At 37.9% G+C, this 23,554-nt stretch overlaps 1 protein-coding gene across 1 annotated transcript in view; it reads left to right on the top strand.

Annotated features, from left to right (window-relative positions):
* The first annotated feature begins 248 nt into the window (after positions 1–248).
* The window catches only part of LOC106749151 (semaphorin-1A-like), a 429,541-nt gene continuing 406,235 nt past the window's right edge, over positions 249–23,554 (top strand). Inside the window, exon 1 of the mRNA XM_014628311.1 lies at positions 249–914. The gene's annotated coding sequence lies outside the window, so the exon portion shown is untranslated. The remainder of the gene's footprint in view (positions 915–23,554) is intronic.

Genomic DNA, 23,554 nt, shown 5'->3' with positions numbered 1-23,554 from the left:
TGCAGGGAACAGGGTCGTTGAGCAAGTCGGAGCAGCGTGGCGCGTCGTGTCGAGATGGCAGGGGGAGCGGAGCGACAGCGAGGGGAGAGGGCAACGATGACGAGTGCACTTTGTCGGCCGCATGGTGGCGCGGCATCGGCAACGCGGGCGTAGCGGACTGACGGGGAAAAGAGGGAGCAAAGCGGGGAACAGTGGGCTACGGTGGGGTGTTGAGCCGGCAGTGGCGGCAGTTGCGACTCGAACGGCGAGTAGTGTATATGTTGTTTCGTTCCGTCCTGTACGTGTGTTCCTCACGCAGCGATCGGAGACTTGGGCTTTTTTGCTTTTCGTTATTGTTGTGTCGCGTGTGACGCGCGACAGAAAACGACGCGGACGGAGGTCTCGCGTAATCGTCGTCTCCTTGTCTCTCTCGCCGCAACTTCTTGCGCGCCACGGATCTTAGCGGCGGCGGCGGCCCGTCGCGGAAGATCGCAAAACAATAAGAGGAGAACGAGCGACGAAGTGTCGGTTTGTATCGCCAGACGTCGCCGAGTGACGCGCGCGTTTGCAAACGCAGTGTTCTCTTCCAGTGCTGTATTTTATTGTGCCAAACGGTTTGCCTTATCTTTCTCTTTCCCTCTTATACATGCATATGCGTACACACTCTCTCATTTTTCCGTATGAGTTTCTTTTGAGGGCTTCTTCGCTGAGAGACGGGCGGCGAGCATTGTTGCCTGAGCACACTGTGCTCGGATCTTGTTCCAAGAGAGATAGTGAGTGAGTGAGTGAATGTTGTGAGTGAGTGAGTGAGACAGTGAGAGAAAGAGAGTTTCTTCTTTCTCTTCGGGGACTCTTTGACGAACGGTCGTTTGACAGCGGGGGATATTCGGTGGAATTCGGCGCACGCTCTACAACCGATCGACTCTGCCTTGTTGGTAAGTCTATCTTTTTCGATTCTCTTTTCGCGTCACTTTGGCTTTTAACTTAGAATTCCGCAACGAATTCGGGACAGAGCGCGTCGTGTTATCGCGAGGATACAAATACAGGACGACAAGCTTCTTCCGCGTTGAGTATGCAGTTCTTGTTTTCCGTGCATTCTCCGACGCAACGCGTACTGCGTATGACACGTGCGATTTTGTCCCAGAATTTCAAAGTTTGAAATTCAAACTTCATTCCGATTGTGTCTATCTAAAAAAAATAATATTGTGGTTGGTTGTGTTCGCGATGACAAACGACACGCGTCACGTTTGTTTTCTGCTTAACGTGAAACGTCTATTAAAATCGATGAAAAAAGAAAGGAAAAAAAGAGACTTTGTCAGCGAAGATCGAACAGGTCACAATGAAGTGTCGTGCGTGGCTCAGGCGAGAAGTGTCGGAACGCCGGATTAATAGTGCAGAAAAGCACACACGACGTCACCGAATCAAGAATCGCGGTTTTTCAGCGCGGCTCGTCAGCGTGCGGTGTTTAGACGCGTGTTCCATCTTCGTCAGAGATTTATCATCGACGCTGAAGTCGCGAATTCTGGCGGCGCTGGATAGTGTATATCAACACGTCCAGCGATACCGTGATGTGATCGTTGCAAAATGTTCATTCTCCATTTTTCTCAAAAGGCTCGAATTTCGAAACACGTAGGATTTCACACGACGACAACGAATAGAAAAATAGTGAATGAAATAAAAAAAGGAAAGAAGAAACATTCGATGCGCAAATGTGTGCGCGCGCGTGCTTGCGCCACGATACATCTTATGTCTCATTTCGAAAATACGAGTGGAGTCTCTAGACGGACAGAATGGAACTCACGGTAAAAAAAAGAAAAGAAAAGTACAAATGTAACATAGACAGTTCGCGAAGAAGCCGCGTGGATCTCGGACTCTTGGCGAACGTTAGATTTCAGGTAATAGGTCTTCTCCGCCTTTCAAGCCGCGCGCGCTCTTCCGCACTTTCTTACAATCCCTCGTACGTCTTTTCTTTTCTTTTGCCCTCCACTTAATCCTACGTCCCGAGTACACACCTATTTCGCTTTAAATGCGGAAGGTATAACGGCAGTATTCAGCGTACGGCTGTGAAAGCAACAGAGCCGATGGCGCACTCGTCCGGTACAGCTAAAGGTTCCAAACGCAAGAGGCCGTTGTCTCCCGCAATTAAGAATGTCGGGAAGCGACGCGCGGTGTGGCAAAGTGCGATGCGACGCTTCTCGACGCGCAGCCTGACACGAAACAGCGCGCACGGTAACAGACGGACGGACAGCGATCGGCTGCTTCATTCTCGTTATCGCTCCTACTTATTTATGATCTGATTATATTGTGATCTGTCCTATCATAAATAGATAAATAAATAAATAAATAATTACACGCATGCAAAGTGATGTTTGCGCAAGCGCGACCTCTGTTTTTTAATTTGAAATGTAGCTTTTTTGGTCTCTCTCTCTCTCTCTCTCTCTCTCTCTCTCTCTCTCTCTCTCTCTCTCTTTAATTTTTCCACTTCGTTTTGTCAACGCGTTTATCAATCTAGATTGTTGTTCCGATGAGAACAATTTAACGGACAAAAGTTCGCGCGATCGGCGCATGACACGATGTTGTGGGCTTTTGTTGAGAGTGCGTGTACACGATGTATATACGGTAAAAGTCGGGTTGAAGGAAGCTGACGTTTAGTGAGGTTTTCGCGTCGACGCGGAGCATGGAATGACGGTGATTTTAATACGGTTTGTGACGTGAATAAGAGATTGTTTTCTCGCATTCGGTGTGAAAATAAAAAGCGTAACGTGATTTTGTTATTACGACAGTAACGCGATTGTCGAGTGACAAAACGCTTAATTGATTGTCGAGTCGATCGATTGAGGAGTTAGCCTGAACGGTCGAATAGTTGCAGTTGATTTGCGTAATAGGGTGGAGTAAAAAAAGTTCACGAATTAATGGTAGCGGAAGGTTGATAGCAGTACGCGGACGTTGAATGAGTTAAGAAATACGGTGTATAATGACTCGTTTATTAATACATCTGAAAATTAAGGCTGTTACAAAATATCATCGTAGCCATAGAAATCAAAATCCTTCTTTTTGCCAGAATGTCTTGACCAACTCGATCATTGAAATCATAGCTCAACACAGTATTAAAAAGCTATAGAAATTTTTGAATTCTATATATTTATCAAGAAACACATATTATCGTTATCAAATAACACGTATTATCGTTATCACATAACATGTGATGAAAACTGTCTAAAGAAAAGATTAAATTATTATATCGACACACACTATTATATAGTTAACTTATTGAATTAATTATTAATAGCCAACTTATTGAATTAATTATTAATAATCAATTATTATTAATAGCCAACAGATATTTTTAGATAATATTGAATCAGTTACTATTTTTAATTATTAATTTTAATTATTGTGTATATATTTTTTTATATTTTTTATTTTTTATTGTAATTATTTTGTATTTGCAACTATATTCTCGTATGGTCGTTATTGTTTTGAAGTTTGTGCACATAGTTGAAAACATTTTCTGCCTTATTACTATTTCTCAATTTAATAAATTTCTGAACAGCGAAAATTATATGATTTCTTCCACGATTTTCATTCTTTCAGAGTTTTTATTCGCTCATTTTTCTCATATCAGAACCATTAAAAAGAAACGTATTGCTATCGTTTTGCCACCGAATAAACACAATTTTTATATTACTTCAGAGTTGAACGATGTCAGGAATTTCCCTACTTCGCGGACTCATAACAAAAATGTTCTTCCTTTCTATTGTAACCGAAAGACGAAACTAATTTTAGCGATCGAAAAAGGTAATAAATAGAAATAGAACGTGTGCAATGTTCAACAGATGGTATATTATCATGATGTAATTTATTACGCATGTCTAACGATTTTTAATTGCGTTAAAATAGCTGACAATTTCCGTAGTTTCTCCTGATACTCGTTGGTATTATCTGTATAAGGTGAATGTCTCAACGAGTGACAATAGAATTTGTTTTTTATTTTTAATTCGGATAACATAGCTCCATATTTATTTTACATAAAAATATATTTTTTATTCTGAATTTTACATATTATTGACATAAAATATAAGTTTTAAGTGAAATTAAAAGTCGTAGTTACTGCTAAAGTATAATTATAAATGTGCTACTAGCGAAAGTTCGAACAGTTACTCTTACGCTAATCTTAGAAGTTAGCCATTAATATGAGGCATTTATTTAGTATTTCTTTATTACTATTCTTTAACTTCAATTGAAATCGTACTGTCAAAGATTAAAAAAGAGAAAAGATTAAGAAATATTTTACAAATGAAAAAAGTAACAAAGTATATATTTTTCATAATTAATATATGTATATAATTAATATATGTATGTCACTAATCGGTATTATATAGAATATTTGTCCTCATTATTGATTATCTAGATAAATAAATAAATGACATAAAATGATAGTGATAAAATGATATAAACATTTCCAATTCTAAAGAGAAAATGTGAATTGTATATCATTATATATTTACCTCTCTAGAATTTAGTGTACAATAATATAAATAATACAAATACCACAAATAATACAAATACGAGATCTTAGCCTATAAATGATCATGTTTAAGTTNCGGAAACAAATCTATCAATATTTTTTTCGTATTTTTGTAGTATTTTTCGTACGGACGTTCATGAATTTGTGTCATTTTGTAACATTCGGATAATGTTTTTTTGCTCGTCAATAATAGAGCTATGTGTTAATCATTTGTTAGTGATATAGGCATACATATGTTAAAAATTGGGACAAAATCAAAGTTATTTGTCACAAATGTGGTCCTTCTTTCACCTTTGATAAGATATAAATTAATTAAAATTTTACTAAAAATTAAAAATATAATACAGTTAGAATCTCAAATCTTTAAGCTTTCTAAATAAAACAAATTTTATTTACGCTCGGATATTTCTGTCCCTTCAAATGGATTCGTCGATTGTTATGTATCGGTTGTATGTAAACAGTTATTAATAACATAAGTAGCCGAAGCAAGAAATGAGAACATATATAAGAATTAAGAATACCGAACGCGAATTCTAATAGATGTGTATATTAAATTTGTTGAAAGAATAATATCTCTTGAAAACGTGGAAATAAATTTTTATCGGAAAATCCGCGAAATTATAAGCTTACGAATAGTATGCCGTATGGATACTTAATTAAAAATGGATCTACCCGGTATGTAAGTAGAACATCGATTTTTAACCTTTTCCGTGAGCACATTAAACTTACTATATAAATATATTTCAATATCTGGTTGCGTACGCTCGTTTAAACGTACTTATAAGACAAATAAGACTGAAAATTCGCAAGAAAAGAAATTTTATCTGTTTCTTCAGATTAATTATTTAAATGTTAAGATTAAAAGTTAAAAGTTTTCGTTAAGGAACCCAATCGGCCACAAGTTGAGCGGATGGCGCGCATAAGGTTTCGTTATTTTTCTCGTCCTCATTGTGTTTCACGAGCGAAAATTAATTTGGGCCAGACATTTTCACGACAGAACAAACGCCCCGTTTCTCCTCTCACTCTAGAAAAAAGCTCTTTCATACGATTTTATGACACGCTGTTTTACGATATGCGTCAGCTAGAAAAAGATTATTCTTATCGACGAGATGTCGGTAAATGTAACGATGAGCTTCTCGGGCCACAATAACGCTTATTATAATACGCACAGCTTTAATGAATGAAGACACCCCGTTAACGAATACGGCTACGTACGCCGGACGTAGCAGTGCTCGGTCTCTTGATAGTTTATGAAGTTTTCTTGCGTTGCAAGCAGAGCCGCCGCATCGTGACCACCGGCTTATCGTTCTCGACCACGCGTCGTTACGTTCGAGTCATGGGGTCCCTCCGGCGAAAAGCTCGGAACCGGTTTAGAGCGTACAGAATCGCATTGGGTAGTCAGCCAACCAACCAACCAACCAACCAACTAACCGGTCGTATGCGCACGACTCGCTACGACTTTCTAAACTTCTGTCGTGCGCGTAGTCCTGCGAGATCGGCCGTTGCTCTTATCGTCTTGATTTTCCAGCCAGATATCACAACAGTGATTATCGATGACAGTTCTAACGAAACCGCGTTATTGAGTCCGCCTTCGCGAAGAAGATATGTTTGCGGCGTGAGCAAAATTTTTGGGGGAAAATAAAAATTACCTTTGTTGTACTTTTGTGTACCATGCCACATCGCACTCTCCTATGCGCTAAACTATATTGCGTAACATTAAATGGAAACGTTGTGCATTCATCCGGATACACTGAAAAAGGGATGTAATAATAACTAACTATTGCAACCAAATTATTTAGTACTATACAGGGTGTTTGAAAAAACTATTCAGTATTTATATGATAGATGATATACACTATACTGAGTAAGAAAACCTTACTGAACATAGGTCGGAAGCTCAACTGTTTCTGAGGTATAAATATTTTTGTATGTTAGATTATTAAAGGTGTTGTATGTTAGATTATTAAAAATTAGATTATTAAAGATTTTGTATGTTAACACCATAATTTACGTACTGGCTTCTATGTGTCGCATGCGATGTTCACCTCAGTGTTTATAAGCTGTGTTTTGAATGTCTTCATTCGATTTCCATATATATACTTCATAACAGAAGATTTCACCGACAATCACTGTTCAATTTCTTGATGAATATATTATCTTAGTTTTTAAAACATATGTTTTTGGCTAAAAGATTATCAATGTGATACATATATAATGGGGCTTTAACTCATTTTGTAATATGAGAAAGTACTTAACCCTTAGATGACACACGGGGTTAAAAGTACCCCAGAGTGTTTTTGAACGCAAATTTTTCATAGTTACGCGCCAAATTTGGTTCTGTGGCGTCACCTAGTATTAGTCGAAACTTGACCCAATATTGATAAATAAAACAATTATACACATTTTTTCTCGCTGGGGTCCAAAATACCCCCTATAGCACGTACGTTATTATTTTGACGTGGGTCAGCTAAGGGTTAAACACAGTGTTCGGTCTCTCTTCGAAATACATTAAATGAGCTATTTAGAACTATCCGATCTTAATGTTAGGTGTGAAGTTAGCCCCCCGTTTTTTAATTTTTTTTTTTTTTTTTTTTTGATAGTGTTAATCGCCGGAACTCTTTTTATGAATATAAGAGTACTCCTATACTCTTTGAAAGTAAGCTGGAACTCTAATCAGAACTATCGAGAATTAATGTTGGTGTGCTAACTTCACACACCCAAGGAAAAGAGAGAGATTGAAAATAAGAGATGGACCAATAAGAGCGCAAGGCATTAGGTGTAATAATTTCAACTTAATAGCGGGAGAAATCAACAAGAATAACAATTATTTTTTTGGACAAAAGTAACAAACTACTGCTTTCATTCAGACTTATATTTTAGTCAGAATTGGTGTTTTACTGAAATGTAAATTACTCTAAGAATTATTATTATTTTTAACTTAACACGTTGACTGCCGTGGGGGCCACCGGTGACCGGCGCTCGACTTGGCTACAGTGCCATGGGGGCTACCGGTGACCGGCGACACGACAAATAGTAAAAATACATAATTAGAGTAAATATCGATACTGATAAATTTTTAAATAATACCATTGTTACTCTAATGGTTTGAAGAAATTAATGCCATACAGAACATGCAAAAATAATTTTATTAATACAAGGAAAATATACATATTATTTTTTTTCCACACTGCGATAAGTTACATTGATACACGGTAAGCAAAGGAAAGCTGAACCAAAACAGTCGGCACAATATGTAGCCACTTTTTTAGTGCAATTCTTTGCTCTCATTCTCCCTAGCTATTTTGAATTTTTTTCGTAGCACACTTTGCAAAATCGCCTTATATTTCGCACACTTCCCGGTTTCTTTTTAATTCGTGACGAGGTTTTTTCTGTACGTAATTGCTTGATGAAATGCAATCTTCATCATTAGAACATTTCACTAAATACATCGCTAACTTCATCCTAAAATCGCAAAAATTGTCTACAACGCCTCGGGGGTCACCGGTGACCCCCTTCACGAAAAATGCATTAAACACGATTATATAACTCACCTTATCTGCTGTAGATAATATTTCAACATATTATACATCGCATAATAAGAAATTCATGTTGGCGCCATGGGCAAACCACGTAAAATGCGCGCGGCAGTCAACGTGTTAATCAATGTGATTACATATACTATTAAAATATCTGTGATGTAAAATGTTTTGATTTTCATTTTATTTCCTATTTAACAAAATCAAAAAGGAAAGATCAAACATTCCCAGGTTCTCCTACAATCATAGAGAGATATTTTCTTCGAAACGAACTTAAATCCGTGGATAAAATGATGTGCGCACTGTCAAGTTTACAAATGATGACTTAAGTAATTACGTAAGATAAACGGCAGAGTGGACGGACGGTATCTCAGAAAATAGCTGACACATTTATTGAACGTATTTCCCATAAATGTGCAATGTATCGTTTGCTTGGCGTAGATATTTATTTGTTTACATTTATAATCAGAAAACGGATATCGAAAGATATCAAATTGAATTTTGGCGTGTATGCGTGTATATAGATATCGCGTTATCTTATAAAGAATTATCACAAGCGATGAAATATCATCACTGGCGATTTCGTCGAAGAGATAATTGCGATAAAAATTTCGAGCTAAAATCGGCGAGTCTGGTGTCTAGTCCGCGTAAACTATGAAATCTCATTAGTATACGATATAGCCAGCTGCAACAATGGCTAATTAGGCGCCGTCTCGTAACCGGAAAGTTCGGATAAAGACCAATAGCGATGAGGGATGTAAGAATCAATGCGCTCGATCCATACTATTATCCGAGTTCCCATTGTTGCACTTCGCAACTGAATTATTCTTTGACTGGTGGGAAGGATTAGCTAAAGAAGAGAGAGACAGAGAGAGAGAAGAAGACGGAAAGAGGGTTAACTAGCGTACATGTCGCAACATTCACTCAGCTTGAAGATACCGACCATTCGACTATTGCGGATGATACGAAGCTGTTTGCCTAATGGTGTGGAGTATCATGTGGACCTAGCACCCGACTTTAATCAAAAAAATGTTTTAATATATGCATTCTGTTATGCTCGGTTTGTACCCGTTTGTACCGTTTTAAAGTTCGTTTGTACCTCAAAGGGGTAAAAGTTACGAATGATTGAAAAAATCATTAACTTATTTATTTATCATTGAAATATAATAATTTTGCAGATGCTATTCGATTAACCATCACTTGTAATCGTTTGTATCGCTTTTCATTTCATTTGTACCTCCATGGGGATGGAAATACGGATTGTTGAATATTAGTGGAAGGAGTAACTTTGTTACATGAGGAGATATTCGAAATCTGAAAGCAGATGCTATTTTGCAATCGTTTGTGCCCGTTTGTATCGCTTTTCGCTTCATTCGCTTTTCACTTCATTAGTACCTCCATGGGGGTGGAAATACGAAATATTAGATCATGAAAGGGTCAATTTTGTCATATGTGGAGATATTCGAAATCTGAAAGCGGGTGCTGTTTTGCAATCGTTTGTACCGGTTTGTACCGCTTTACGTTTCGTTTGTACCTCCAAGGGGACGGAAATACGGATTGTTGAATATTAGTGAAAGGGGTAATTTTATCATATGAAGAGATATTCGAAATCTGAAAGTGGGTGCTGATTCGCAGTCGTTTGTACCTCCGTGGAAGTGAAAATACGGATTGTTGAAACAGCACCCGCTTTCAGATTTCAAATATCTCCCAATGTGACAAAGTTACCCCTTTCACTAATATTCTACAATCCATATTTCTATCCCCATGAGGGTACAAACAAAATGAAAAGCGGTACAAACGGATACAAACGATTGCGAAACAGCACTCGCCTTCAGATTTCGAATATCTCCCCATATGACAAAGTTATCCCTTTCGCTAATATTCAACATTCCATATTTCCATCCCCTTGGGAGTACAAATGAAACAAATAGCGGTAAAAGCGATTACAAGCGATGATAAATCGAATAGTATTTGCAAAATTATTGTATCTCAAAGTGGGAGTTGGTCACTTTTTTAACTCATTGTAACTTTTACCCCTTTCAGGTACAAACGAAACGGAAAGCAGTACAAACGGGTACAAACGATGTTTAGTCGAATAGCATGTGGAATATTATTGTTTCTTGAAGTGGAGTGTTGATGATTTTTTCAATCCCTCGTAAGTTTTATCTCTTTTAGGTACAAACGAAATTCAAAACGATATAAACGGGTACTAACCGAGCGTATTGTATGCATATATGAAAAATTTTTTTTATTAAAGTCAGGAACCAGGTTTACATAGGTTATCCTTCCGAGGATTATTTATCCTACTCGCATTTCATAACGTTCCTTTAAATTTGTAATAAATGCGATGCAACGCGAATGCAACAGCAAGCGTCACCAGAAGACGTTTATCCGTCGCACGCGCCTCAGCGAGTATTTTGAAGATTCTCGAACTTGGGATGCGCGATATACTAATTAACTTTTGGGGGTGGTATCTACGTTCGTCTGATGAATTTGATTCATCTTCTTTTACGGATAAAAACTGTTGATGGAGATTAAAGAGAAAATAGCATCGCATGCTCTATGTTGCGTTGCCACTTGAATACATAATAATGTCGCGAGACGTCTTACACGCAACGCATACATATTTCGGAGATTAATAACGATGCGTTAATTAACCAACATCTAGAGTTGTGCGTGTCTAGGCTAGTTTAATGAGTCTTCTTCAAGTTTGCATCATTCTCGATGCATTATTAATATTCACGAACACAGTCGATTGCTTGTTACCGAAAACGCCGAAATCCCGAATCAATACTTAATGCTTTAAATAATGAAATAATTCAATAATTTAACAATTGAATAAATATCTATACAGCGCTTTTTAAATGTTTTTAACGTTTCGCTTACTACGATAATCAATTGAAAAAGCCACATCGCAGGTATCGATACATAACTTCAAATTATGAGAAAATGAAACTTAAGTTTTTCAGAGATACTGCCCCTAGTAGTATATTTCAGTGGCATTATATTGGCCAATGTTGAGCCAATGTAACGCCAATGAAATATGCTACTAGGAAAAGACGTTCGTCTTTCTTAATTCGAATATGGTCGACAAAATATAATGAATAATATTGTTAACAAATATTCATCACAAAATTCAACAGTAAAAAAAAGAGAAATCTCATCATACTGGTAAATGTCATATTTAGATATTATTTTAAGGGGATGCTGGAGTAATTAGTAATTATCGACATTACAGATGCCATCAGTCTCCGAAATAGTTTCGCAAAATTAAAAATCTTTTTATACGCATTAAGTACACACAAAGTGCGGGATGATAAATTGAAGGCTGAGCATGAAAAAAAATTCAAAAAATGTATGTAGTGTTGCAATGTTTGGTGTGTGACGTAGCTGTCAACTTATGAAAAAGTTCGCTTAAGGTTCCCTGATACTCATTTTGACTGTCTTTTTATGACGTCAGAAACGAGGAAAATCTTACTAATTTATGTGACGGTATATGTAGAAATAAAAGAATATATGCACAAAATAACACTCACGATCGATTAAGCACACTTGTAAAAATATCCAGACGCTTTCCTTTAACTTGAACAATTAATAAATAGCCGTAAAATTAACGTAACAGAAATCATGAGAAAAGATAGGTTAAAAACATAAATTGCACGTTACACTAATTTATTAACTGTTATTTATGAATTAATTTATATTTATTAATTATTGTATTTATTAATTATTCAGGTTAAAGGAAGCATCATTTCGCATCACATTTTTGTATAATTGAAGCTTGATTTCGTAAATAACATTTTTTATATCGTCCTTGACCTCTTGAATCGTTTGCGGAGCATTAGCGTAAATCTTATCCTTCACATGTCTATTAAGTTAGCCCCCTCACCATCGAAAATAAAGTTATAATATACATGAAAATTAAATGTTAATTAGGTGTTAATTTGGTGCTAGAAAAAAAAATGTAGTGTTCCAATGGTTTGGTGAGAAATGAGAAAAATATTGGGGGCTAACGTTAAGCCAGCCCCCCCCCCTGCCAAATTGAAAAACATATTGCCAAAAAAAAATCGAAAAAAATTGCTAAAATTAAGTACTAATTAGGTGCTTCAAGAATATAATAAGAAATATCATAAAAACCAAATCGTTTATTAGAAAAAAAATAAAAAAGGATTGTGCCAAATGTGCGAAGTACAAGACAACTGAAAAAATTAGGTTCCCGCTCGATATTGGTGTCAAATTGTTCGTCTTGTTATATACTTTCTAAATATCTAATCACCTAATTCGGCGATTAGATATCTAGAAAGTATATAAAATGACGAATAATTTGACCCCAACATCATGAGAGCACCTAATTTTTTCGCAGAGTTACACTTGAACAACGTCTATATGGGTTATTAATTTCTACTGCAAAACTCTGTAAAACGGAGCGAGCACCTAATTCGGTGAATTAAATATTTAGAAAGTATATAACAAGACGAACAATTTGACACCAATATTGAGCGTGCACCTAACTTTTTAAGTTGTCTTGTACTTCGTACATTATAGTACAATCTGTAAGTTATCAACCAACTTTGCCTTTTTTCTACAAATTTCATCCTTGATGACCTGATATATTGCTATAGATAATGTTATGGAATATATATAATGACACACATTGAAGAAAATATCGACATGTTTCGATATAATTTTCGATAGGGAAATAAGATAAGTTTCTATAATATATTATATAATTATACCGATAACACTATACAAGCGCACACATAGTCGATAAATCTATGTATTTTTATGTGAAGAAACATTGAGCACACCCCAACATTTCGTTTTATATCACTTATATCACTTCGAAAGTAGGATACGATTTAAAGATAATTGTTGTTTGTATGATCTGTTTATCAGTACATCTCGACAATTGATTAAAGAGTACCGTTTCTTGGATCAAAAAATCGATTTTTCTTTTCCAGCATTTTATGAAAGTACATAAGCATTTTAAGCATTTTAAGAATCTATTCTTAAATCCGCATTGGAAAATTCGGAAAATTACAGAATTATAGCCTATTATTCGACGTAGCGTGCAGGTAAGAATTCAAGTACTCACCGCGCCGTTCGAAGTTTCGTCATATATTACTGATAAGAAATATTTGCCCACTCTAATTTCTATAACGATGTTTAGGAGAAGATGAATCGCAGAATAGGAATGAAAATTTCAACGCTACAATTTAGTGCTTGGTATCGAAGCATCTTTATTTTGGCTTTAAGACCTTATAAATAGCAACCTCTTTGGTCATTTGATTATTTAATGAAGGATGTTCGTCACTCCTGCAGATAATGTATATTCTAGGCATCGTAATCAGACTATAATGTCGTTAGTACATCAACTTTTAAGATGAAGCTCCGCGAAAATCGTCAAAATGGTAAAGGCTTCAGAGAGGCTTAAGTAGCGGTTAGAAAAGAGAAAGAGGTGAAAAACGAATTTTTCGAAATTGAGGGAGGATTACTGCATGGGCCTGGAATAGCTGATTAGATTGAAATTTATGTGAATACTAGAAATATAATATGATTAAATAGTCCTAGAAACATTAAATATATTTTTTTTTAAACAACTTTTCTCAGACTGGCTCCCACAATTTCAGACAAATTAATGAACCAAACCGCAGCCTTAATAGCAGTAATATCGACAATACCATATAAGGTAATTATTTCGCAAAAATTGGCTTTAGCCTATACATTCGAAGCACATCTCTCTATCGTTGGAACCAGCGAAATTAAAAAATATTAATTTTTTCTATTTATTTTAAAATAAAAATGTCGATTTTTATGGTGATCTTTCAGGTCTCATTTTTTAATCGCCTTAAAATTATTGAATAAGAATCCATTTTTTATATCGTAGTTCCAACGATAACTGAATATCTATAAATATCTATAGATTAATAATCTTTTTCGCTTTTTTGATTCAGGTCGCCGAGTCTCTATATTTATAAGAGCCATAAAGTAAGGCATGCTCAAACGTGTTGCGCGAATTTTTTTATAACTTCCCTATTGTTCATTACTCTTGTCTAAAATAAAAAAAAAATTACAGCTTATAAATTAAACATGTATTATTAAGTGTATGATGTTTGAAATGAATCTCCGCATAGTATCCACAAAAAAATTCACAAATATAGCTTATTTGCTAGGCCTTCAAACAATAGTTTTCCCTTAATAACTAGATTAACAGTTTGTGTCGTGCGTTTTGATTTGACTTTTTAATAAATATAGTTCTACATCTAATGATTCTATTCTAATTGACTCCAAAATATATCGCGATAGAATGACAGACAAATGTATTTTTAACCGTGAACATAGAGAATTCTCGCAAAACCGCACTGTGCTGAGAAACGAAGAGAATGAACAATCTACATACTGTGATTGTCGAGCGCATTTCAATTTGTCAATATGATTATCGTGAATAAAAATAAAAAAAGACATACCGTCAATCTTTTACGAATAATTTAACGAGCCATAAAGGTTTCGCGTCTCATTATCTCGGTAATGCGTTGATTTTACTGTCACTATCTACGTTTAAAATAACAGAAAAGAATTACAGATTGTCAATCATGGGAATAAAGAAAAAGCAAGATTATCGTCTTCCATAATTGGAAGATCGTGGACGTGCAAACGAGTATCTCTTCAGTGTCTCGAGGCGAATTGTCAGCGGGACGAGAGAAAGAGAGGGGGGTGCTGCGCGCTTCGAGCTCTCATAACTCCGTCGAGAACTTTATTAAAGAAATTTGTTATACGATGGATCGCCGCCGTCTCGCGTGACTATCATTAAACTCCTATTCATCTCCGTGAAAGGAGAAAGTTAAAAATGACGCGCTTGAATGTGCCCGCGGAAATGCGCACTCTGTATGAGAGTACTTCTGCAATTTTACTTGCGGTAGGAGAACGAGCGAGGGTGTGGGGGGGATGAGAGGCGGCGAGGCATTCCAAAATGTTTACCGCGGTAGTTGCACAGAATTTAGGTTTACATTTTCGATTTGCAAGCTCTCTCCCCCTCCGCACGCGCACGCACGCACGCACGCACGCACGCACGCACGCGCACACACACACACACCCAAAACTATCACGAAAGTGTATACCAAGCTCACGATATTATTTTCTCCTCGCAGCTGATTACCACCCTTCCTATTTGACTACTTCCGACTAAATACATTATTCAGAGCACGGTGTTGTTGCTGCTTCGGCCTGACTCATTAATTCTTCATTAACGCGCTAGGAATATGATACGCTTGCCACTCAGCAAATTGTGCTATAACTTTTTGATCGTGAGATCGTCGTCGTTTTACGGCCGTCGGTGCCACTTGAAACTTTGATCGGCTAAATATGTAGATTTTTGCTTCGCTTCGTGTCAGTTATTAATAGTCTACCTTCCGGCACAACGTGTTCTTTCACGCTTTCGGCGTGATCGCCTCACTGCATCGTATCTGTGGCCACATGTACAAGTTTCGAAACAAAATCAAATAACACGATTAATTAAAAAATATATATTAAGAATATGCGTAAGTAAACATTTAAACATTTTGAATTGATACATACTTAACACTTTGCGGGCCGCTGTCACGCTGACGTGACTTTTGCTCGCCAACGGTTATCGGCCGCTGTCACGCTGGCTTGACTTTGCTCGCCAACGACTTTCGGCCGCTATCACGCTGGCGTGATGGTTTGACGATCAGGAAACATTGTTTTCAACTGTTTTCCTTATTTTAGTGCCTTCTTTAATAATAATTATATACCAACTACTTATGTATCGAAAAATTGCGTAAATATCACCGTTGGCGAGCAGTAGAACCTGCGTGAATCTCGCCGGCGGCAGCGTAACGGCGCTTCGATAAATGCGCGGCCCGCAAAGTGTTAACAGTCTATGGATTGAGCTTTCAATTTTCAATCAATGGTATAATAACTTGAATACCCTGCATCAAATAGCATATACACTAAACGAATATACTGTTTATATACATGGAAAAAAATTCAGTTCATGTAATTGAATTTTGGTCATGACAACCGAAATTTTCTATTATCTGCGGACCAAATGAAAACTCGATTGTAGAAACAGAAAAATTTCTATAGAATGCTTCCGCTTCTCGGACAATTGTACTCAGTTATCTTAACCAAGTTAATATTGCTACTCAACAAAAATATTATTTTTTTCCTCATGAGAATTGAACCCGAATCTTCTTGGTTCCAAGACTATCGCTTTAAACTGCAGAACCACTAACGCTGTTGATATATCGTATTGAACGCACATGTCGCTTCGCATTCTTGGTTTAGGTAATCGAATAATTTAACGCATTTGGAAGGGAAAATTTCGATTCCCCAAACCGAAAGCAGTTGTTGATGTAAACAGCCCTTCAGCTAGTGAAAAAAGGCTACATGTTATTGCAACCGAAACTCAATTAACTGAATATTTTCGATTGCCATAGTCGAGTTAGTTTTTTCCATGTACTACATGGCTCAAATAGAAACTTATAAAATTTAGAGTCTTTTAAATATTTGATTATTTGTAAACATTCTCCTAATGCATAAACTTTTTTCACTATATTTTTTCAACGTTTTCTTTTCAACGTGCTCTTTTCCGAAGCGGTTTCTTCGATTTCGCATAACAGTCCTGACGTCGTTATTCGCTATTGGTTACTGGATTGTTTCTTTTGATATGTCGTTTAAATGTCCACCTGATGACTTTTCCAGCATCATCTCCACTGTTCACGGATGAGTTTTGGGTCTCTAAAGACATTTCGATGTCACCTCGACCTCTTATTTTCTCGACTTCGTCCCCCGCGACTTTATTTCCCGAAGCCAAATCAGGCTATGAAAGTGTATGCAAGTGAAAGAGAAATAAAAAAGGTCGTAACTAGACTTTTGAATAATTTATCGGAAAAAGCGTTTCGAGAACTGCGTCACGAACGACAAAATCATCAACGACGAGTATAGATACAATCTCGTTTCAGAAGTTTCAGAAATAAGCAAAGAAATACGTTTTAATTGATTTATAAAACATGTATACATTTTAATTGCAGGTAATTTCTGTCACTTGACGGTGGGAGTCAGAGTCAAAGTCACGATCAGTAGTACTTGTAGTAATAGTAATGATTATCACATTTGATTTCGGACGCGCGATTTACGCGGTTTCAGCGAGTTGCATTCGCGGAAGAGAAAGCGCTGGTACTTGCGCAAATCACCAATGAAAAATACGAGCTCGCATCGTTGAAATTTTTCTTACTCTTTCGAATTACAGAGCTCCAGCCAGTAGACAAAACAGTCTATTTTTTTCGCGATGGACACGTCGCTGATGAAGGAGCGAAGAAAAGCAGACGGCTCGGAACGGAGCCAAGCGGGTGTATTTATAGGACGTTGAATAGAAACGGAGCGCCATGGTACATTAAGTGCTACGTCCTCTTTCTCTTAGTTCGCAATTTTGCATCTCGAATGATTGGCAAGCGCATGGTTTCTCGGGGAGATTCACCGATTTGACTTCCAACATTACGTGAAGTATTACTTCTCGTCGTATACTCGATGCCTAAATGGTAGCCGATATTTTATTTTTGATGAGTTTCGCGGCACGTCTGATATTCAATATTCTTTAAATTTTTTCGTGGAAAATACCACTCGAAAAATAGAGTGACAGCCGGGTCGCTCGAAATCGAATGATTTTATTTATGTGGAATGAACTATTCTCCGAATCGTCGAGTGAATATTTTCATTCGTGATTGAAGAGTGAATTCAACGTACTTCACATTATCAATGAAACTGGACTATTCGGAGGCCAAAACTCTTTGCTCCAAAACATATCGACGTTGTCTGACAGCCAGTCTTGGACCAAATGACTCGTGTGAGCTGGTGCGCCGTTCTGTTAGAAGATATAGGGAGGCCCTGCCTCCCAGAAGCCACCATGTCCATCCATGGCTTGACTACTGTTGTTAGAACGTATAGATATACTTCCTTTGTGACGGTTTCTCCCTTATTTAAAAAATGCAGCGGCATGACGTCACCCTCGCTGGAAACAACGCTTAGGACGTGAACATTGGCTGGAAACTTCGTCCTAGCTATAACGGAGAACATCTTCGGGGTCATAGGCGAACCAACAGTCGTTCCCGCGGTTCACTTTTGCATCGACAGTAAACATTTTCCCGCCAGAAAAAAATCTGACGCGTCCCGCAGCTTCGTTTCTTAACGAACGCACAAGCAAGTTACAGCGAGCAACTTTCTTCATTCTAGCAACTTCAAACAGCATCTGTCGTACCTTTATGACGTATGACTCGTAACGTAGATCTATTCGGCGCATGATAGCCTAACTCACATTCAAAATTATCGCCAATTTCCTGAGAGACTGCCCTGGGTCTTCTGCGATCAGCTCTTGGGTCCTTTGGACAACTTTCGAGGTCCTTGTCGACCTCTCGCTTGAATGGCTCTTCCTCGACGGGTTTGCGGAATCTTCTTGGGACTTCTTCGAAGCCTTATATTTAGCGGAAACTTCGTAAATTGTCGATCTCGGATATTTGAAGAACTCAATTATTTCGGCCGGCGTACGTCCAACGCAAAAACTTTCAATATTCGCCACTCTTCGGTTATATTCCATGCTCGATCTTGCTCAGCCATTTTGAGATTATGTTCGTTCAGAACATTGTTTTAGCTTACAAATACTAACTTAGCGCTGAAGTAAAATATGGCGAGAAATTCAAATTGAAATTTAAATCCGGATTTAGCACCCTGTATTTCTGGTTATGTGAACTATTAGGTTGTTCGGAAAATTCGTTTCAAATTTTGCGCGCTCCGCGTTTCTATGGTAATCAGTGAAAGCGAAAACGCTCCAGACGATTTTGTGTTTGTTCTCAACAAACTTTCCCAGGTCTGTGAGCCCGCCAAAAGAATCTTGCAGACCTTCCTAAGTGCTCCTAATAACCTAATCATTTTGGCAGAGATCGGGTGGAAAGATAGAGAACCCGAAAATCCACTTTCGCCATGTATTGTTCTCAATGGTGGCTTCACGGCTTCACAGATCCTGAATGAGATGTCATCTATATATATAGATGTGCTTTCTATATAGAAATGCCTACATCACTCACCAGACAGTTCGGAAGTAGTATCGAAGGTTCGAAGCTGGCGCTTCACCTAAAGAAGGTTCTTCTGAGCATCTGGTGGGATTTTAAGGGCGTTGTGTATTATGAGCTTCTTTAATGAGACATTAATGCGGCGAAGTACAACCTTTAATTTTTGCTGGACGAACTGAAGGCTGCCATCGCACGGAAGCGCCCTGAATAGGTGTGGGATTTTTTCCACGATGATAATGCCAGACTTCACATCGCGATGTCCATCTGTAGAAAGCTCCTGGACTTCGAATGGGACATCTTTTCTCATCTTCTGATATTTTTCCGACCTTGCTCCATCTAACTATTACCTATTATTTTCTTTGAAAAATTTTCCTTGGGACAAAAAATTCGGATCTTTAGAAGTTCTCAAAATTAACCTCGATCAATTCTTCGCAAGTAAGAAACCTTCGTTTTGGAGCATTATGCAGCTACCCGAGAAATGGACCAAGGCCATTGAACAAAGCAGTACATATTTACTTCAATGAAGTTACTCTTTAAATAAAATATTACGTTTTGAACTTACATAGAAAATTTGAAACGAACTTCCTGAACAACCTAATATATCTTATTTTTCCGTGCAATATAAATTATATTTTCCTTTCTCAAATTATTAAAAACATTTATGTAGTAATTTTTTTAACGAAATTCTCTTTCTCTCTCTCTCTCTTTCTTTAAATTTAAGTAATTTTTCTTATATATCTATTAATATATTGTATAATAATGAAATAGTGTATTTATTAGGTGGTTGCATTGAAACCCGCTGTTCGGCTGTAGGTGTTTTATACTTTAGTACGGACAGATGTCGCTTATGTCACGTTAAAGGGTGACCATGTGTTACTAACTTCCAACCAAAAGACGCCATATTTAGTTGAGACACGTGCCTCGAATGAGCAAGTTAAAAGTGGACCGTGACAAGTTGTTTTCCGACGTGTACTTCTATACTATTTCGATTTGAAAGAAAGTGCAGCTGAAACTCACCGATTGCTTAGACAGACTTATGGTGAGTCTACACCATCCGAAGCTATGTGTAGAGAATGGTTTCGACGATTCCAAAGTGGCGATTGTGACCCTTATGACAAGCAACGACTAGGTCAGTCGAAAAAATTTGAAGATTCAGAATTGCAAAGTTTGCTGGATGAAAGCTCTTCTCAAACACTTAAAGAATTGGTTGAACAACTCAATGTTGATAAATCAACAATATCCCGATGTTTGCATGCCATAGAGAAGATACAGAAAGAAGGAAAATGGCTGCCACACGAGCTGAGCGAGAACGCCATTGGGAATCGACCAAACATCACTATTTCTTTGCTTGCGAGGCACAGAAAAAAAGTTTCTTGTGGCGTATTGTAACAGGGGATGAAAAATGGATTTATTTCGACAATTTTAAACACGAAACATAATGGGTTGATTCTGGCCAACCATCAACATCTACGCCAAAACGGAATATCAATGGCCACAAAGCCATGCTGTATATCTGGTGGGATATGGAGAGGGTAGTGCTTTATGAGCTCTTGAAACTCAAGGAAACTGTCACTGCCGAATGTTGCCAACAGCAACTAGAGCGTTTGAACGATAATTTAATGGAAAAAAGCCGTCAGTAGTATCAAATTGCCGAAAGATGATTTTGCTGCACGACAACGCTCGACCCCACGTTGCGTGAAAAAAAGTACTGATGAAACTGGAATGAGAGATTTTCCCTCACCCAGCGTATTCTCCGGACCTTGTCCCAAGTGATTATCACTTGTTTCGATCAATGCAACACGCCTTACAAGACACACTTCCGTAATTACGAGAAAATCCAAAAATGGGTACATGAGTACATGAGAGGATAGCGTCAAAAAACAGGATATTCTTTCGACATGGGATTCAGCTTTTGCCAGAGAGGTAGGAGAAAATAGTAACATCCGAGGGAGAATGCTTTGATTAAGGTAATCCAACAAGTTTTTACAAAATAAATGCTTACAAAAACAGCGGGTTTCAATGCAACCACCTAATAGTTTGTTACATATGTGTATTGTTCATTATTTGAATAAGAAGTTGATAACCATTAAAATATTTAAAATATGTTCTTCAAAATTATTTTTATTTTTTGTGCAATTATGAAATTATATGTTATGTATGAAATAAAAGTATTGATAAAACGAACAAATTAACAAGTTGCAACCTTTACATCTGTTCATTATTTTACGTTCTTGCGCGGAAGTAATATGTTTTATGATTTTTACAAATTTTCTTCATACATAGTTATGTACAAAGCAAATTACACTTATAAGTAGATACCTAACTGAACTTTTAAATTTATGAGGATTTTTTATCTTCTTTTTTCTAGAATGATTAACATCGGGATATAAAAAATAATCGTGCGCGAAGCGTCGCAATCAAACACGTCAGGCGAGATGAATGGGCGATCATCTACAATTATCATATTTCAGAATTATTACTCTTATTTTCGTCCGTTTTTAATACGCGGGCTATTTGGTTCGTCGTTTCGTATGTCGATTTCACTCTCGTCAATGAAGTTATTGCGCGTGCTGCTTATCCAGTTTTAAATCTGGAATCTCACGTGCTTGAAATTCTAACGTCGACGCTCGAATGAAACGTCGGTTCAATTTCTTCTTCTTTCTCTTCTTTCCCTTCCTTCCTTTTCTCCTTTGCCTCCTTGCCCCTTCGTTTGACACTTCGCGCAGCCGTTATCTTTCGTCGTTTCCGATTACTATTTCCGTTACGATCTCTATTTCCTTCTTTCGCGAGTCGATTATCGCGCCGGGTGCTAACCGGAAAGGGAGGAAGAGAGGAGGAAGCGGACGAATTAATAGCGCTTATGTAACGCACAGAAACTCGATATCGATGCCCCTTCGCGTGCAAGTACACAAAGTTCGTTGTGTTCTCTTGTTTCTCGCGCATTCAGACGCACACATTCTACGTTCCATTGTCGGATCGCGCACGCCTTTTATCGCTTTCTCTTTCTTCGCCGATGCACGCGTCCGTATCGTTTGAACTCTCGTTTGAGCTGAGCTTATATTCGATATTCGAATACGAGCACTATGATAATTTTCTCGGAACTATATTTAGTACTTATCTTTATATTGGATTATGCAATTTGCATTAGGATGGGGTTGGGAGGGTGGAAGGAAAGGAGGCGGTAAAGAAAAAAATAAAAGAAAACTGTTTGGTTCGATCTTTGGGAGTTCTCTTCATATCACCTCTTTCGAATTCTCATTTCTTTATCTCATTTCAGCGAAGTAAACGATGATTTCGTGAACGTTCTATGTTAGAAGGAAGAGCTACGGAAAAGAATTTTTCATTTTGTTCATTCATTCATAATACCCGAAGCACTCGAAGTCGATAGAGGGGCAACGATTGAGTTTCGGAGAATGACAGCGGTGTTATTGCTTGCGTTATCCTGGTAGAATTTCCATGATGGCGCGCCTCAGTTGAGCTTTTCTCGTTCCGCGACTTCGCCTTCGACCGATCCGGCAAGTCGAGTCGAGCGAAAGAACGGAGGAACGAAATACGTACGGCTACGTACTACTGGCTCTGTCATCGGTTGCCAGAACGATGGAGCGCAAAGGTAGGAGGTAGAAGCAAAGAGGCAGAGGGGAGCCTATTACCTCTCAAGCAGTAAGAAACGACCGGCGTGGGCCAGGTACACTCCGAATGAGAAATCTCGCGTTGTGCTATACAGTATCTCGAAGAAATCTATCACGTTTCTCATTTCTCCACGGGCTTTTTCTTATTCATGGAGCGATTCGGATCCTCAACTCCTTCTCAATAGAAACGTCCTGATTGTCTATGGTTTTCGAGCGGTCGACGAACTATGTGATAGAAAAACCATGTATCTCGTACGGTTTTGCATATAGAACGTCCCGAAAAAGCATCGCTTTGTTGTCCTTATGAACTTCTTCCTCATTCCTTCACAAACCTGATTCCAAGAATCGATTCTCCGTTCAATGCCCAAGTTATGTTTACCGAGCGATTTCCGGAATAAGAAACTTCGTGTCATATGATTTGTATGCGAAGTGTCCGCAAAAGCCACCTTACTTTGTCTCTACCCTTTTCGACGTCCGGCGATTCCGAGATGCTCTTTGCTCACGACGATAAAGTCACAAATTAACATAATCCGCAGCCGTACCAATGTATAAGAGTCCGAACAATCGACCACACTTGGTGGATAAGATGTATTATTCGGCAAAATTGACATCGACTGTCCCATTGGTCGAGACACATTCAGGCATGTCGGGTCTGCGAGCGCACTTATGTGCGTTAATTCACAATTCTCTTCTCCTCGCCTCTCAGGCGTCCCTACATTTTGACGTTTTCTCGCGCGGGCGATTACGTAAGCCGGGCGTACGTGAGGATATACGAAATGATAATTTAAGTGCGAATTT

This window comes from Dinoponera quadriceps, unplaced genomic scaffold (genome assembly GCF_001313825.1).
Source record: "Dinoponera quadriceps isolate SergipeBrazil2010 unplaced genomic scaffold, ASM131382v1 scaffold3415, whole genome shotgun sequence".
NCBI classification, from domain to species: Eukaryota; Metazoa; Arthropoda; class Insecta; order Hymenoptera; family Formicidae; genus Dinoponera; species Dinoponera quadriceps.
The sequence above is the reverse complement of the archived record's forward strand: the minus strand, read 5'-3'. Positions and strand labels throughout refer to the sequence as shown.